This window comes from Opisthocomus hoazin, chromosome 1 (assembly GCF_030867145.1).
Source record: "Opisthocomus hoazin isolate bOpiHoa1 chromosome 1, bOpiHoa1.hap1, whole genome shotgun sequence".
Taxonomy (NCBI): Eukaryota; Metazoa; Chordata; class Aves; order Opisthocomiformes; family Opisthocomidae; genus Opisthocomus; species Opisthocomus hoazin.
Window position 1 is genome coordinate 77,285,287 of NC_134414.1, and position 17,181 is coordinate 77,302,467.

The following is a 17,181-nucleotide window of genomic DNA, read 5'->3' on the forward strand; positions in this document are numbered from 1 at the left end:
TATCTCTTGCTCACACGGCCCCTCTGAACACCCGCAGCATGTCTTTGTGATGAGCAGGTGCAGTACCTTTGCTTTAATGATATAGGTGTTTGAAATCTAACGTGCTACAGAGTGCACGCATCCCTTGTCTCTCTGTTCAAAAGGCAATGGGATTATTGCTCGGCTTTGGGGCAAATGAGTTTTCAAAGTCAAGCAGTATGACCCTCTCTGCTAAGAGCATGCAAGGCACAGATTTTGCTGGTGAAAGAGCACTTCTGCAGTAACCCCTGTGTGTGATAATGGCAGATAATCACTTCAGTCTTGGAGGCAAACTTGGAGGCATATCATGCAATGCTGTTAACAATTGAAAATGCCTTACTGATTTTAAAAATGTGTGACCTTTTCTCTAGGCTGGCTTTCTACTGCAAACCCATCTGCATGGATGCACAAACACAAATAGTCCACTGGTGTCACTGGAAAGACTCCCTTGTCCTGTATTAGCTTACTGAGGCCAGCGAACACCCTTGGCTGGAGCTGAGTACACGCAGTAGCTCCAGATGGGGCCTCACTAGGACGCAGTAGAGAGGAAGGAGAACCTCCCTCGACCTGCTGGCCACACTCCTTCCAATGCACTCCAGGATCCCATTGGCCTTCTTGGCAACAAGGGCACACTGCTGGCTCATGGTCAACTTGTCGTGCATCAGCACTGCCAGGTCCCTCTCCACAGAGCTTCTCTCCAGCAGGTCTTCCCCAAGCCTGTACTGGTGCATGGGGTTGTTTCTCCCCAGGTGCAGGACCCTGCACTTGCCCTTGTTGAACCTCATCAGGTTCCTCTCTGCCCAACTCTCCAGCCTCTCTAGGTCTCACTGAATGGCAGCACAGCCTTCTGGTGTATCTACCGCTCCTCCCAGTTTTGTATCGTCAACATTCTTGATGAGAGTACACTCTGTCCCTTCATCCAGGTCATTGATGAAGAAGCTGAACAAGACTGGGACCATCACTGACCCCTGGGGAACCCCACTAGCTACAGGCCTCCAACTAGACTCAGCGCCGCTGATGACAACACTCTGAGCTCTGCCATTCAGCCAGTTCTCAGTCCACCTCACTGACCACTCATCCAGCCCACACTTCCTGAGCTTCCGTAGGAGGATGTTACGGGAGACCGTGTCAAAAGCCTTTCTGAAGTCGACGTAGACAACATCCACTGCTCTCCCCTCATCTACCCACAAGCCAGTCTTACCATCGTAGAAAGCTATCAGATTGGTCAAGCATGATTTCCCCTTGGTGAATCCATGTTGACTACTCCTGATAACCTTCTTTTCCTCCACTTGCTTAATGATGACCTGCAGAATGAGCTGCTCCATCATTTTTCCAGGGATGGAGGTGAGGCTGACCGGCCTGTAGTTCCCTGGGTCCTCCTTCTTACACTTTTTGAAGACTGGAGTGACACTGGCTTTTCTCCACTCCTTGGGCACCTCTCCTGTCCTCCAGGACCTGACAAAGATGCTGGAGAGTGGCTCAGCAATGACATGTGCCAGCTCCCTCAGCACTCGTGGGTGCATTCCATCGAGGCCCACGGATTTGTGGGCGTCCAGATTGTTTAAGTGATCTCTCGCATGATCCTTCTCAGCCAAGGGAAAGCCTTCCCTTCTCTAGGCTTTTTCTCTTACCTCCAGGGCCTGGGATTCCTGAGTGCTGGCCTTAGCACTAAAGACTGAAGTAAACAAGGCATTCAGTAACTCTGCCTTCTCTGCATCCTCTGCCACCACGACACCCACGTTGTTCAGCAGCAGCCCCACATTTTCCCTAGTCTTCCATTTACTTCTGATGTACGTGAAGAAGGCCGCCTTGTTGTCCTCAACATCCCTTGCCAGATTCAATTCCAGGTGGACCTTAGCCTTCCTTGTTGCATCCCTGCATGCTCTGACAACGTTGCTGTACTCCTCCCAGGTGGACTATCCCTCTTTCCACCTTCCCTAGACCTTTCTCTTCCATCTGAGTTCTGCTAGAAGCTCCTTGCTCATCCATGCGGGTCTCCTGCCTCCTATGCTCGATTTCTTGCTCAGGGGGATGCACCGATCCTGAGCAGGGAGGAACTGATGTTTAAACAGCGACCAGCTCTCTTGGAACCCCCTACTTTTAGAGTCCTCACCCATGGAATTCCTCCAAGCAGGTCCTTGAAGAGGCCAATGTTACCTTTCCTGAAGTCCAAGGTTTTGATCCTACTTAGTGCCTTGCTTCCTCCATGCAGGATCCTGAAGTTCACCATTTCATGGTCACTGCAGCGATACTACTTGCCATCCTACCAACTGCACCAAATTGTCCCGGATGAGTGGTTTGGTCACTTGAATGATCATTCAAAGATTCTGTGAGAAAAGATTTTACAGAGAATGTAGAAAATGTGATCGTACAAAGTTCATTGGCACAGTTCACTCTATTATTTATTACATGAATGCAATAGAAAACCGACGGAGGTTTTGAGTGGAAAATTATTTATACAGAAGTAAAAGAAAAGTGTATGGAGTAAGGGAGAGCCTCCCGTTGAGTCACCTGGTTTGCAAAGGACCCCCTTGCTTTCTAAACTTCTGCTCAGAGAGGAGCATGGGTGCGGCTGAATCCAGACCCGGCCTTAGACAGCAAAGGTTTATGTCTAAGGGATAAGTTTAGTAGCAATTCATGATGAGTTCACAGTTCAGAGAGAGAGAGGATCATGGGAATTCAGTAGCTACTAATCACTGGTTAAAGTATCATTTACAGAGCTATTAGAAAGAATTTACTATTACAATTGCAGTGATAGGGTATTATTAATCGATTCACACACACCTGCACAATCACAAAATTTGGCCCCGAGTTCAGTGCAATGCTCACTTCAAAGCAAATGATTTCTCAACGGGCGAAGGTTGAATCTCAAGGATATCAGCCCAGGTTTATGAGATACTCTGAGAAGCATCCCACTGAGAGGCAGTTACTGGGTGCAGCCCACTGTGGACCAGAAGAGCTCAAAGGGCCTTCCCCAGAACCACTGTTTATGGCATCGCAAGATGGTTGACTCTAGGCACCAGTAATTTTCCATCCTGGTCACAATCCACAGGATGCAATCCTGATTTTTAGACAGCAGCTACACAACTCCAGCACTACCCAGACTGTCCAGTTCTGGCATTCACCAGGCAGGTGCGACTCCAGGCATAGGGAGTTCCCGGTGCAGTCAGCGAGCGCCTGATCGGCCCAGCTCACTGCTCTTGGACAAGGACAAGGAGAGAGCTGAGTCGTCCTGCTTCTCTGCTCAGCAGCTAACTGTTCCTGCAGTGCAAGCAAGAATACAGTGTTGGCTGGTTCTGGGATTGCCGGGCGGGCGGGACGGACTGGCTGCACCACCACAACAGTATTGCTGTTAATAAGGCAAGATAAATCAGGACCAATGTAGCCTAAAAGCAAGTAAAAGAGCAATGATGTTTATGTCCTTGGGGATGTCCTAATCACATTTCTGAGGCTGTGGCATCAGGGAAGATTTGGGTGGAAAGTTAGGGTGACTGTATGCTGCTGGACTTTAGAAGCCTTAGAGTTAGGTCTGTAAGGACATGCTGACTTCCAGTCTCCTTTTTGTCCATAGAGACAACCTTCAGCTGAAGCTCCAGAAGGGATTTCAAAAGGTCCCTTACCTTCCCTATGAGGTGTTACTACGTTACTTCCACACTGTCATCTTAAAAAACGGCTGGGTGACCTGCACTCAACAGAGGGCAATGGCATGGCAGAAGCGACCTGCCTTCAGCTAAGGTGAGCCATCAACGGGGCTGATCCCAGCCCTCGGCCAGGACTGGCAGCCACACTGCAGGACACAACGGCACTCAGCAGGCTCCAGCGGGGAAGGCGGCTTCAGCTGGTATGTCACTGAAGGCTTAGTTGTACATATGGAGCTATTGCCTATCCAAGAGATCTGCAAGGCATTCTGTAGTCTTAGCTAGTGAATATAGTCTAGTTAGAAAACAGAGAAAAAGTTCTAACAACAAACAGGCATGAGAGGGAAGACCATGCTTGCCTCTTGTGGTATTTGTAGAGGACCACATCACAGGGGCTTACCACTACAACAGAGAGGCACACTGTATTACAAGATGCAGAAAGCATAAGGATTTTTATTTTGATTTCCATCCAACATTTAAAATTGATCTAAAAGATTTAAGGTGGCTGTTTACTTTGCCCCTGTATGTTTGAAATTGCTGGACTAGGTTCAACAGATACAAAGCTTCACCTGTGGGAAGCTTACTGTACATATAGTGACCCTTCTCCCAAGCACGGCTGATCCACGAGGCATTACCCAGCTCCCTTGAATTACCCTATGTAGTGCAGAGAAGAATTCAAACTGATGACTAGAACTACAAATAATAAAAAATAACCTTTATTCCCATGAAAAATAGGCATCTATGATACACAACTGAGTAAAACTGACAACTGTGACCACAAAACCAGTATCACAGCAGCAAGCCAGGGAGCTTCTGTGGAATGTCTGGGGGTACCGACTGGTAGCATACAGCTTCTGTGGCACATATGTTCTTCTTTTTGCTGATGGAACACTCAAAAGCTGAGACATTATTACGCAAAAGGATAAAGCAGGCAGACCACTAGCAAACTGTCACCCAGGGAACAAGGCAAAGATCAGCTCTGCTTCATCTTGATAGCTGTGGAGCAGATTTGCTGTGTTACAGAAGAGACTAAAAGATTAGCAGCATTAGATGACAGAAGGTGAAAGGAGAATAAAGCAAATTTAAAAAGAAAAGAAAAGGATAATGGAATACACCAGCCACCAGGCAAAAGAAACCTGAGAGAGAAAAAGCTTCAGCAATGAACATGCTACCAGAATATGGAGGCGTGTTGTATGGCAAGAAGCAGAAGCACAAGGCACCTATCAGTCTTGAGGCTCAAAAGATTTTGATGGGACCTGCAAAAGCAGCCACTGCCTGTTCTTCATGTCAGAATGTACGACTTTGCCAGATTCTTGCTGACAATGATCGAGCACTCTTGTATTAGGAGAAAAAGCAGCAGCAGCTCAGGTGACACCTTCCGCTTTCCAGAGGGTGAAGGAAGACAAGCAGAGTCTTTTTTCCAATTAGCATATTCCTTAGAATCATTATGAACAAGAAAGTTGCAGGGTATCAGCTTCTGGAAGAATTTAAGAATCAGTTATTATTGTTTTAGGGGACTATCCTAGCAGAGAAATAGCTCACTGCCATTGAGACTGGCACGACGAGCTGGAAGGACATTAAACTTGCAAGTCAGGGAAAAAGATGGGCAGAGGATCATACAACCTTTCCACACCTAATGTTAAGGATGGAAATCAGGTGTAGGACCATGTATCGCAGACTAAAAGAACACATAGGAGCAACAGGGAAAAGAATACAGCTGTTTGCATCCTTCCCAGCCCAAAAGCCATCACACACAGACACAGAAGACAACTCTAAAATGTCTGTATACTGAACACCACAACGTCTGTAGGCAAGGAGCTTGGAAAATGGAATGTCAGATTTGGGGTTACCGGTAAAGCCCGTGAAATCAGGTATTAAGGGATTGACCAAAGCACAGCAGAACAGTAGTCATGACTAGAATACAGCAATTAAAGGGGATAAATAAGACTGCTTATCGAAGAGGACATGCGGCAGCCCAGCTTCAAGTGCTTGTGAGGTGGTCAATTAAAGATATGAAAAACAAAATTTGCTCAAGACAAAATTAACAGTAAAAACAGAAATGACAGTAAAGAGGCCTTTGACAGACAGTATTGTGGGTTTGTTATGAAATCAAGATCAGGTTTAGACATGGATTGTATTAATTAAGATTCTGGGAGCAGTACAGTGGAGGAACTGGAGCTGTGTTTTCTCTGACTGAGAAGTCTCAGATATTCTTACTCCTATAGATTATAAAAGCTGTGCTGGACAAAGTGCTTAGAAGAGTTGCTGCTGAGGGGGGGGGACAGCTGGATACAAGCAGCATCTTCCAGTCCAACATTTTCAGTCTTATAAAAACCTCCATATCTGATCACATTTTCTTTGTGTGTTTGGTATGAAAGACATCCACTGTTGTTTCATGACAAGGTCGCAAGTCAAAGTCACAGTATCCAATGCTGAAACGACCCTGCAGAAACGACCAGAATTGAGACGGTGAACACAGTATGAGCTCTTCCACAGTGTAAGTAAATTAAAGAGGTCAAAGCATTCTTACCTGTGGTTTCTTAAAATAATCAAGACCCCTTCCAATCTTAATCATCCATCCATTGTTGAATCTGTTTTAAAAATACACAAATTTGAATACTGATGGTAGGTCGAGTAGAAGAATAATTTTAGTCACGTGACACAGAAGCTTGTTGTTACAATCAGAATTATTTCCTAGTGTAGCCTGTCACAGAAAAAATTAGCCAAAATGGAAGAAGAGTTGCTGCTTTGTGTTCTAGTACACTACTCATACATATGTGTGTTCCCATAACTGACTTGCTGAGCATTAGTGGTAACTTCACTGAAGCCTTAGGCCGCACACTGTGAATTTGCCACCTGAATCCCATGGACTTTCCTTGCACCCTTGCCAAGCTCAGGGAAGGAGGGCCCAAGGACTCAGTTGCAGCTAGAAGAGAAGCAAGTTAAGCCATCCACTGGCAGCAGCAGGGCCTCTCTGAAGAAAAGGGAAGAATCTTCAGCCTGCCCAGAGTCAATGGAGGGCCCCAAGGAGGGACAGAAGACCCCAGACCCAGATATCACCATTGGATCAGCTGCCGCTTGGACATCACACGGAGAGGTTGTGCAGGGCGGGAACTTAGACTGTAAGGGTGTAATTGCCCAGCGGTTTCTTTGTTCGGGGTCCCTCTCCGGAGGCACCCAGCTCGAGCTGGTTAACACTGCTGCACCACTCAGTATGTCTGTCTGGCGTACGTGGTGTCAGAGATTCTGCTTCGGGAAACCTCGGGTTGAGCCTGAGGGATGAGGAAGTGCCCCAGAGTGAGTGTGTGTGTGGGGAGTTGAAAAGGGGCACCCAACAGCTCCCTGGAGCCGCCCGCTGCGAAGGGACTCCGGTCCCAGCAGTTAAAGTCTCGGGTGGCGTCTGTGCGACTCCTGGAATGGTGTGGGAATGCTCGGGCAGCGGCTTCTCCCTTAGCGTAGCCGACACCTGAATGAGCCATGGAAGACACTGTTCTGTATAAAGAGATATCTACTATTACTAGGGAAGATCACATTCGTGACCACCAGAGGAACCTGAGCATAGATAAGTCTGTGGGACCTGACAAGATGCATCCCAGAGTCCTGAGGGATTTGGCTGATGTCATTGCCAAGCCACTCTTCATAATATTTGAAGGGTCATTGCACTCAGGTGAGGTCCCTGGTGCCTGGAAGAAGGGAAACGTTGTGCCCATTTTTAAAAAGCGTAGGAAGGAGGACACTGGGAGCTACCAACCTGTCAGCCTGGGAAGATCATGGAGCAAATCCTCCTAGAAGCTACGCTAAGGCTTTTGGACGACAGGGAGGCGATTCGAGACAGCCAGCATGGCTTCACAAAAGGCAAGTCCTGCCTGACCAACCTTGTGGCTTTCTATGTCGGCGAGACTACATCAGTGGAGAAGGGAAGAGCTATGGACGTCATCTATCTGGACTTCTGTAAAGCCTTCGACACAGTCCCTCACAACACGCCTCTCTCTGAATTGAACAGATATGTATTTGATGGGTGGACTGTTAAGTGGATAAGGATTGGTTGGAAGGTCGCAGCCAGAGGGTAGCGGTCAATGACTTCATGTCCAGATGGACACCAGTGACATGTGGTGTCCCTCAGGGGTCTGTACTGGCACTGGTGCTGTTTAATAACTTCATCAATGATATAGACAGTGAGATCGAGTGCACCCACAGCCATGAACAACCCATAAACATGTCCGTAAATAACCTTCTCAAAATATCACATCTTCACCTCTGAAAGCAAAGTCCAGCTTTACGGGGAGAAGGGCTACGGATTCCAAAGTGCCACTTAATCTTCTAGGTGAGCTGTTTCAGTCCAGGCCCGTTCTGCCTGGGGTGTTGGCATTGCTGATTTGCTGACTCTCCCTTGAACGACTGACGCCTAAACTGAACCATGTTGGTGCTCCCAGAGCCAGAGCTGGGAGCTCCTCTGTATGGCAAGCTGTGCAGCATCCGTGCGAGCGGCTCCTTCGTCGTTTCTCTCACCACGCATGCCGAGAAGATTACATTTATGTCCTCCAGTCTCCCCTCTGGCCGCATCTTCACAGATCCACAGAAGCAGAGTGAATGAGGCTGGAGAGGACCTCAGGAAGTCTCTAGTCCAACCTCTGACTTAAAGTAGTACCAACTTTGAAGCTATGTCGGATTTCTCAGTTGCCAAATTTTGCCACTGCCAAATTTTGAACACCTCTGAGGACAGAGGTTGCCCAGCCTCTCTGTGCAACCTGGTACAGCGCTTAACCACCCACCATTTCCTGTGAAAAACTCCTTTTCTTTTATCAATTCCAAATTTGCCTTGTTGCAACATGTGACTGTTGCCTCTGACCCTCTTAGAATCATAGAATGCTTTGGGTTGGAAGGGACATTTAGCAGTCACCTAGCTCAACCCCCCTGCAGAAAGAAGGGATATCTTTCACTAGACCAGGTTGCTCAGAGCCCCGTCCAGCCTGGCCTTGAATGTTTCCAGAGATGGGGCCTCCACTGCTTCTCTGTGGCAGTGTTTCACCACCCTTATGGTAAAAAAAATCTTTCTTGTATCTAGTCTAAATCTGCCCTCCCTTAGTTTAAAGCCATTACTCCTTGTCCTATCGCAACAAGCCCTGCTGAAAAGATTTTCCCCCTCTTTCCTATAGGCCCCCTTCAGGTACTGGAAGGCTGCTATAATGTCTCCCCGCAGCCTTCTCTTCTCCAGGCTTGAACAGCCCCAACTCTCTAAGCCTTTCCTTCTAGGGGAGGTGCTGCAGACCCCTGATCATCTTTGTGGTGCTCCTCTGGACGTGCTCCAACAGGTCCATGTCCTTCTTGAGCTGCGGGCTCCCGAGCTGGATGCAAGACTCCAGGTGGGAACTCAGCAGAGCGGAGCAGAGGGGCAGAATCACCTCCCTCGCCCTGCTGGCCACGCTGCTTTTGATGCAGCCCCGGATACGGTTGGCCTTTTGGGCTGCCAGCGCACATTGGTGGCTCATGTTCAGCTTCTCATCCACCAGTACCCCCAAGCCAATTTCAGCATGGCTGCTCTCAATCCCCTCATCCCCCAGCCTGTATTGATACTGGGGGTTGTCCCGACCCAGATGCAGGACCTTGCACTTGGCCTTGTTGAACCTCATGAGGTTCACACAGGCCCACCTCTCAAGCTTTTCCAGGTCCCTCTGGATGACATCCCATCCTTCTGGTGTGTCAGCTGCACCACTCAGCTTGGTGTCATCTGCAGACTTGCTGTGCATGCACTCGATCTTGCTGTCTGTGTCATTGATGAAGATGTTAAACAGCACTGGTCCCAGCACAGACCCCTGAGGGACACCACTCGTCACCGTCGTCCACTTGGACATGGAGCCGTTGACCACTACCCTCTGGCTGTGACCTTCGAACCAATTGCTTATCCACTGAACAGTCCACCCATCAAATCCATATGTCTCCAACTTAGAGAGAAGGATGTTGCGAGGGACTGTGTCGAAGTCTTTACACAAGTCCAGATAGATCACATCCATAGCTCTTCCCTTCTCCACTGATGTAGTCTCACCGTCACAGAAAGCCACAAGGTTGGTCAGGCAGGTAGTGCAACTCCGAGAAAAGTACGACTCCATCTTCTCCATAAGCTCCACAGCAGGATCTAGAAAGGTCTCCCAAAAGCCTTGTCTTCTTCAACCTGAGCAGACCTACTTCCCTCAGTCTCTGCCTGTGTAACTTGTGCTCCAGCTTGGTGGCCTGCACTGGCCTACAGCTCGCCAGAGTCCATTTTATACTGAGCAGCCCAAAACTCAGCTCAAGTGCCAAGCAGATGCGAGGGATCACTTGCTTGGACCTGCTGCTCATGCTTTTCCTAATCCAGCCCAGGAAGCTGTTGGCCTCCTTTGCTGCAAGGGTGCATTACCCACTTGTAGTCAAGTTGTCCACCAGAACCTCCAGGGCTTTCTCTGAAGAGCTGCTTTCAAGCTGGCTGGTCTCTAGCATGTCCTGGTTTGTGGGGCTTTCCTGTCCCAGGTATGGGACTTGGCAGCCTGTAGTTGAATTTCATCAGATTCCTGTCCAGCCTGTCCACACCCCTCTGACCAGCAGTCCTGTCCCACCAAGCAGCTGTGAACTTGCTGGCGGTGCTCTCTGTTCCACGCTGGGACTGAGGACACTAGACAGTACTAGGTGCAGGCTCAGTCCCCAAGAGATGACCCTAGTAGCTGGCCACCAGCAAGACTTTGAACTGTTGGCCATCAACCTTTGGCCACAACTGCCCAGCTAGCTCTTCAGCCTTTGTAGAGAGCAACCTGACAATCCTGCTACTGAAACAGCTTGGGTATGTGGTAAGTGCATGACACCTACCTGTAGTACATATAGCAAGGGCCACCCACGATGATCCAGTCCACAGATGGTATCCATGAACTGTCAGTAGGCAGCTCTTCATTGATCACAGCATGAACATGGAGAGACAATTCTGGTTTACCCAGAAGTCAGTCTGCAGAGCACTCAATCAGGTCCAGGACCAGCTACTCTTTACTCTTCTCTCCTGTGTCTGGCAGGTGGGAAGGACAGCCTCCAGCAACTAAATGCTGCAGGGCAGATGTCTGGGGGGTAACCTGGTCCCCTATATGGCCCTTGTGGCTCAAGCATGCAGCCGTGTCTTGTTAGAGATTGTCTCTGTTTCTAAGGAGAAGGTTCAAAAATTATGCTGCCAGGATATTTGTTATTACGACAGGAATCTGTATTCCTGATTTCTGTAATCATACACATATCCAAACCCCTCCTGAACTTTGTCAGTTCCTTGATCTGAATCAACGACCGTGTGGCTGAAAAGGCAGGGAATTCATAAAATAAGACCTGATTTAAAGGACAGAAATGGGACCAATTTTCTCCTTGCCTGCGTTGCAAAACGAAACCTTTCCGGTTCTTTGAAATGAAGCCTTTCTGGAAGGATGAAGGTTGCACAAAGTGAGGGCAAACTTAAAAGTGCTTCTGCATGCTTACTAGAGGCTTCAAAAACAAGCCAGGACAACCCAAATGCCTGGTGCCAAATGACAACCCTGAGATAGCAGACATCTCAGAGGCTTGGTGGAGGCTAGAAAACCAATGAGATACAGCACTGCCAGACTTACAGGAACAACAAAGTAGGATGTAGAAGTGGAGGAGTGATGCTGTGTGTGAAGGATAAAAATGTAACAGCATAACAATATTACAGGACAAGAGAAGTACCCTAAAAACCTGTGGGTGGCAATCCCAGTCGCTACCATTAAAAAAGCTGTAGGAGGACTGTACTAGTGATGCTTTGTGACGACGACAAGAATGGTCAGTGAGACCCGAGAAGCGGCAAATGCAGGATGGTCGTATGAGTGGGAGCCTGCTTATAGGCTGGTTCAATGCCTCATCAGGATGAGATGCATAAGCAGAATTTTTGGTTGCAATAAATCCCTGCTTGCAGGAAGAGCTGGTCCGGGAACCCACAGAAACAAACACTAGAGAGTGTTACAAGGCCTTTGTTTGAGGGGACTTAGTGGGAAACCACTCTGAGGTTGCAATCCCATAGCATGATCACTGTTAACACTGAAATGGGAAAAAACAGGCCATGTGCATCCAGTATGGGAGTATTTATTTTCAGGGAGGGCAATTAAATACACTGAGGCAAGTGTTAGAAACAGCAGTCTCCAGCCAAAAGGAGCAGCCCCAAGCTGAAGAAGCCTGCAAGCATCCTGGAGGCAGTTCAAAACCACCATGTTAGAAGCCCACACTAACAGGATGCCACCACTGAAAAAGAAAAGAAAATGTTGCCCCCTCTGAGGGAAAGTGAAGGTCACCGCCATTGGGAGAAGGCTGCTATGCAGGAAATAGAAAACTTGTCCCTGTGAGAATTGGTGGTAAATTGACATAAACCACAGGAGGTCAGGCTGGCTGGGTGCATGGAGCTGTGCCAGGCAGTCTGGGCAAGGGCTCTTCTGCCGGGTGACATCAGTGCTGGCATGCTGGTGTGTGGCTGTCATCACCCCTGACTGCAGCACCGGCTCCAGAGGGGTCCTTGGGACCACAGGCTGGTGCCCATCCTGGGCAATATAGGAGAGTGTACATTACAGATATGATCACTGAGGTGATGGATCAGCCTGGTCAGCTGGGAGATGGTCAGCCCAGCTCCCATAAGGGCCAAGCCTGCTTTTGTTCCTGATGGTCTTCTGGGATGCTGTCAGTGAGTACGTGAATGAAGGCCAGTGGGTGAAGTATAACTGAGTCTTCAAAATGGATTTTGTAAAGATTCAAAACAGCACTATCAAGGAACCTATGGCCATGGTTTTGTGCCCAGGAGGCTGTGGAGGACAGCAGGACCAGCACAGTCCCAAAGTGACTGGATGGATTCATGGACAACAACATGATACAAAGGGTGGACATGTCTCCTGCTACCCCCATTCAACAGCTGGAGATGTTGAGGACATAGGAGGAAAATGGACTCAGAAAGCAGCCAAGCTCATGTATCCTTCCCTCAGCAGACTTCAGGGGTGACCGACCACCGCTATTACCTGAATGGTGTTTCTCATACTTGTCTGACACCTCTACTTTAAAGGGAGGCCAGGGTTTCCCTTTCTGTCCTGCATAAAACATCAGGTGGTTTTTATCAGGAAGGAAATCCCACAAGGCAAGACTAGTATTTTGGAGTGTGGTCCTGAGTGTGCCCAAGGCTACCACCAGAGAAGCACTGCCCTGGGACCAGGTTGCTGACTAGGAAATGCCAGCCCACTTTTTCCATGAGTACGGAGGCAGAACAAACCGTATTATTCAGCACTACATTGCTGTGGTGGCATTTCCTTTTGTTTTCTGCTTCTCTCCGAGAGAGTGATATGGACACGTGGCTCAAACCAATCCAACTTCAGCGTTCAGAGTCAGTCGCCAGACCAATCTGTTCACTCACGGGACTTACAGCTTTGGCCCATGGGGACTTGCTTTTGGCAGTGTTTTCCTACTGCTTCACTTACCACTGGAACAGGTTGTTTAATTGCTCCCTCGGCCTGGTGTCTAAGAAAGCCAGCCATTGGACCCCCAGACTTTATACAGATCCCTGCCTGAGCCATTGAGGGATCAGCCCATACCTCCTGCAGATCAACATGTGGATGAGAGCGAAAACCTACCACTTCAGATTTGATGTTTCTTATAAGAAGCACGTTTAAATCCATCATATCTGAAAATTTGTGTCAGTCCAGTGATGTTCCCACTGACTGGAAAAGGGGAAACACAACCCCCATCTTTAAAAAAGGAAAAACGGAAGACCTGGGGAACTACAGGCCAGTGTCACCTCTATGCCCGGCAAGATCATGGAGCAAATCCTCCTGGAAATTGTGCTAAGGCACATGGAAAATAAGGAGGTGATTGACAGCCAACATGGCTTCTCTAAGGCTAATCGTGTCTGACAAATTTGGTGGCCTTTTATGACAGGGTTACTGCATTGGTAGATAAGGGAGGAGCAACTGACGTCATCTACCTGGACGTGTGCAAAGCATTTGACACTGTCCCACACAACATCCTTTTCTCTAAATTGGAGAGACATGGATTTGACAGATGGATCACTCGGTGGAAAAGGAAATGGCTGGACGGTCTCACGCAAAGGATTGCAGTCGATGTCTTGATAACCAAGTGGAGACCAGTGATGAGTGGCGTTCCTCAGGGGTTGGTATTGGGACCAGCACTGTTTAACATCTTTGTCGGCAACATGGGCAGTGGGATTGAGTGTACCCTCAGCAAGTTTGCCGACAACACCAAGCTGAGTGTTGAGGTCGATGTGCTGGAGGGAAGGGATGCCATCCAGAGGGACCTGGACAGGCTTGAGAGGTGGGTCTGCGTGAACTGCATGAAGTTCAACAAGCCCAAGTGCAAGGTCCTGCACATGGGTCGGGGCAATCCCAAGCACAACTACAGGCTGGGTGGAGAATGGATTGAAAACAGCCATGAGAAGAAAGACTTGGGGGTTCTGGTTGATGAGAAGCTCAACATGACCCAGCAATGTGCGCTCGCAGCCCTGAAGGTCAGCCTTGTCCTGAGCTGCATCAAGAGCAGCGTGGCCAGTAGGTCGAGGGAGGTGGTTCTACGATTCTATGAAATATACCTCCTGATACTGACATTGGTTGTAAAACCAAAGCATAGGACCCAGCAGAGAAGATTTTGCTTCCCTGTCTGCAATTTGTTGTCTTTTCAATGTGCTGACTGCAGATTCTAGCACAACCATGGCTTTTCTCTTGGCCATTTACCCTCGCAGATATGGTCTTTGGTTGGTCTGAGGTGGTTTCTCCCTGCCAAGCCAGGCTGCCAGAGCCCTCCTGACTGTTTCTTGCTACTTCATTGTCCCCCGTGTTCTCGCGAAGCAATAGTTGGCTGTGTCCCCTCCCAGGACCTTGCCCACCCCAGCCTACTGGTGAGGGAGAAATGCTGGAGAGACAGCCCCGGTGCTGTGCCAGGCACTACTCAGCAGCAGCCAAAACACCGGTGAGTTGTCAACACCCTTCTAGCTACCAATACAAAGCACAGAACTGTGAGGTCTGCTGTGGGGGAAAGTAACTGCAGCTCAGTCAGACCCAATTCAAGTCTCCAGTAGTTTTTGCAGAAGTTCTACTTATCCCATCAGCAGATGTAAAGGCCCACGCTGGAGAGGGCAAACAGGACTGAGACAGTGCAAGAAGTTTATTTTTGCAAGCCTTGGGTCTTGCAAAGCTGAGCTGAGACTTTGGGTACATTCTCCAGTATTTTGGAAGTCTTGTTCATGACCTCACCTAAGTACAGCAAAATCTGTTCTTGTTAGAAGACAAATACTGAGGAGCAATACTTAAATGCTTTGTATTCATTACTGGTTCAAAATAAAAGCCAAAAATGGGAAACTATGTGTATTTTTGCATTTATGTATGTATCGCTGCTCTACTCTGTCCACATGGATGTGGCAAACCTGTTTACTTCTTTCCCTTTCCTGGCTGTCTATTACGCAGTTGTAGACACATCTACCTGTCCTGAGCATGTTTTCTCTTGTTCCAGTTTTGCAGTCTCTTCAGGTGACATTCTCTTCACTTCTAATCATGGTTTTTGCTCTGGTTTTGAGGTTCTCCAGTTGGTCCCCACCTTCGCTGAGCTATAGCTACCTGAGTCCTTAGCTGTTCACCTTCAGAAGCAACTCTTCTAAGCACTTTGTCCAGCACAGCTTTTATAATCTATAGGAGTAAGAATATCTGAGACTTTTCAGTCAGAGAAAACACAGCTCCAGTTCCTCCACTGTACTACTCCCAGAATCTTAATTAATACAATCCATGGCTAAACTTGATCTTGATTTTATAACAGACCCTGAATACTGTCTGTCAAAGGCCTCTTTACTGTCATTTCTGTTTTTATTGTTAATTTTGTCTTGAGCAAAATTTTGTTTTTCATATCTTTAATTGACCACCTCACAAGCACTTGAAGCTGGGCTGCCGCATGTCCTCTTTGATAAGCAGCCTTATTTATCCCCTTTAATTGCTGTATTCTAGTCATGACTACTGTTCTGCTGTGCTTTGGTCAATCCCTTAATACCTGATTTCACGGGCTTTACCGGTAACCCCAAATCTAACATTCCATTTTCCAAGCTCCTTGCCTACAGACATTGTGGTGTTCAGTATACAGACATTGTAGGGTTTTCTTCTGTGTCTGTGTGTGATGGCTTTTGGGCTGGGAAGGATGCAAACAGCTGTATTCTTTTCCCTGTTGCTCCTATGTGTTCTTTTAGTCTGCGATACATGGTCCTACACCTGATTTCCATCCTTAGCATTAGGTGTGGTTTAATATTTTAGATCAAACTTAATTCTTAGATGGCAATCAAAACAAATATCTTTATGCTTTCTGCATCTTGTAATACAGTATGCCTCTCTGTTGTAGTAGTAAGCCCCTGTGATGTGGTCCTCTACAAATACCACAAGAGGCAAGCATGGTCTTCCCTCTCATGCCTGTTGGTTGTTAGAACTTTTTCTCTGTTTTCTAACTAGACTATATTCACTAGTTAAGACTACAGAATGCCTTGCAGATCTCTTGGATAGGCAATAGCTCCATATGTACAACTAAGCCTTCAGTGACATACCAGCTGAAGCCACCTTCCCCGCTGGAGCCTGCTGAGGGCGGTTGTGTCCTGCAGTGTGGCTGCCAGTCCTGGCCGAGGGCTGGGTTCAGCCCCGTTGATGGCTCTTCTTAGCTGAAGGCAGGTCGCTTCTGCCATGCCATTGCCCTCTGCTAAGTGCAGGTCACCCAGCTGTCTTTTCAGGTGACTGTGTGGAAGTAAATTAGTAACACCTCATGGGCCTTTCTTGGCAGGCCTCACTTGTTAAGAAATACTTGCAGCTAATGGTCTCGTCAGTGTGGTCTGATTAACCAGGGAGGGAAGTATTCATGCAAGCATATACTGCCTAGGGCTTCCTGATCTGTCTAGAGGTTCCTCACCTGAAGAATTTCCATCGCTGCTGTTACTTACCACCCCCTGCTTGTCTGACAGTTTGGTGAAGAGTGAGGAGCAGAGCATCAGCTCTGCCACTGCCGCACTCAGGCAGGGTCCCCTTGGGCAGAGGCTATCTCTGCTGCTTGGTGTTCCCTCCTAGAGCAATGAACTGCTGCTGTCCTGACCTGATCAAAATGGCATTCCAGTAACTCTGAGACACAATTTGGTGGCCTGACTTGGGTTCACACATCCTGCTTCACCTGTGAGGACCACAGGCTGCTCCCTGCCAAAACCTGCTTGGTGCCACTTAGAAAGGTAAGCGACCTTTTGAAATCCCTGCTGGAGCTTCAGCTGAAGATTGTCTCTATGGACAAAAAGGAGACTGGAAGTCAGCATGTCCTTACAGACCTAACTCTAAGGCTTTTTAAGTCCAGCAGCATACAGTCACCCTAACTTTCCACCCAACTCTTCCTTCATGCCGCAGCCTCAGAGATCTGATTAGGACAGCCCCAAGGACATAAACATCATTGCTCTTTTACTTGCTTTAGGCCACACTGGTCCTGATTTATCTTGCCCTATTGACAGCAACATTGTTGT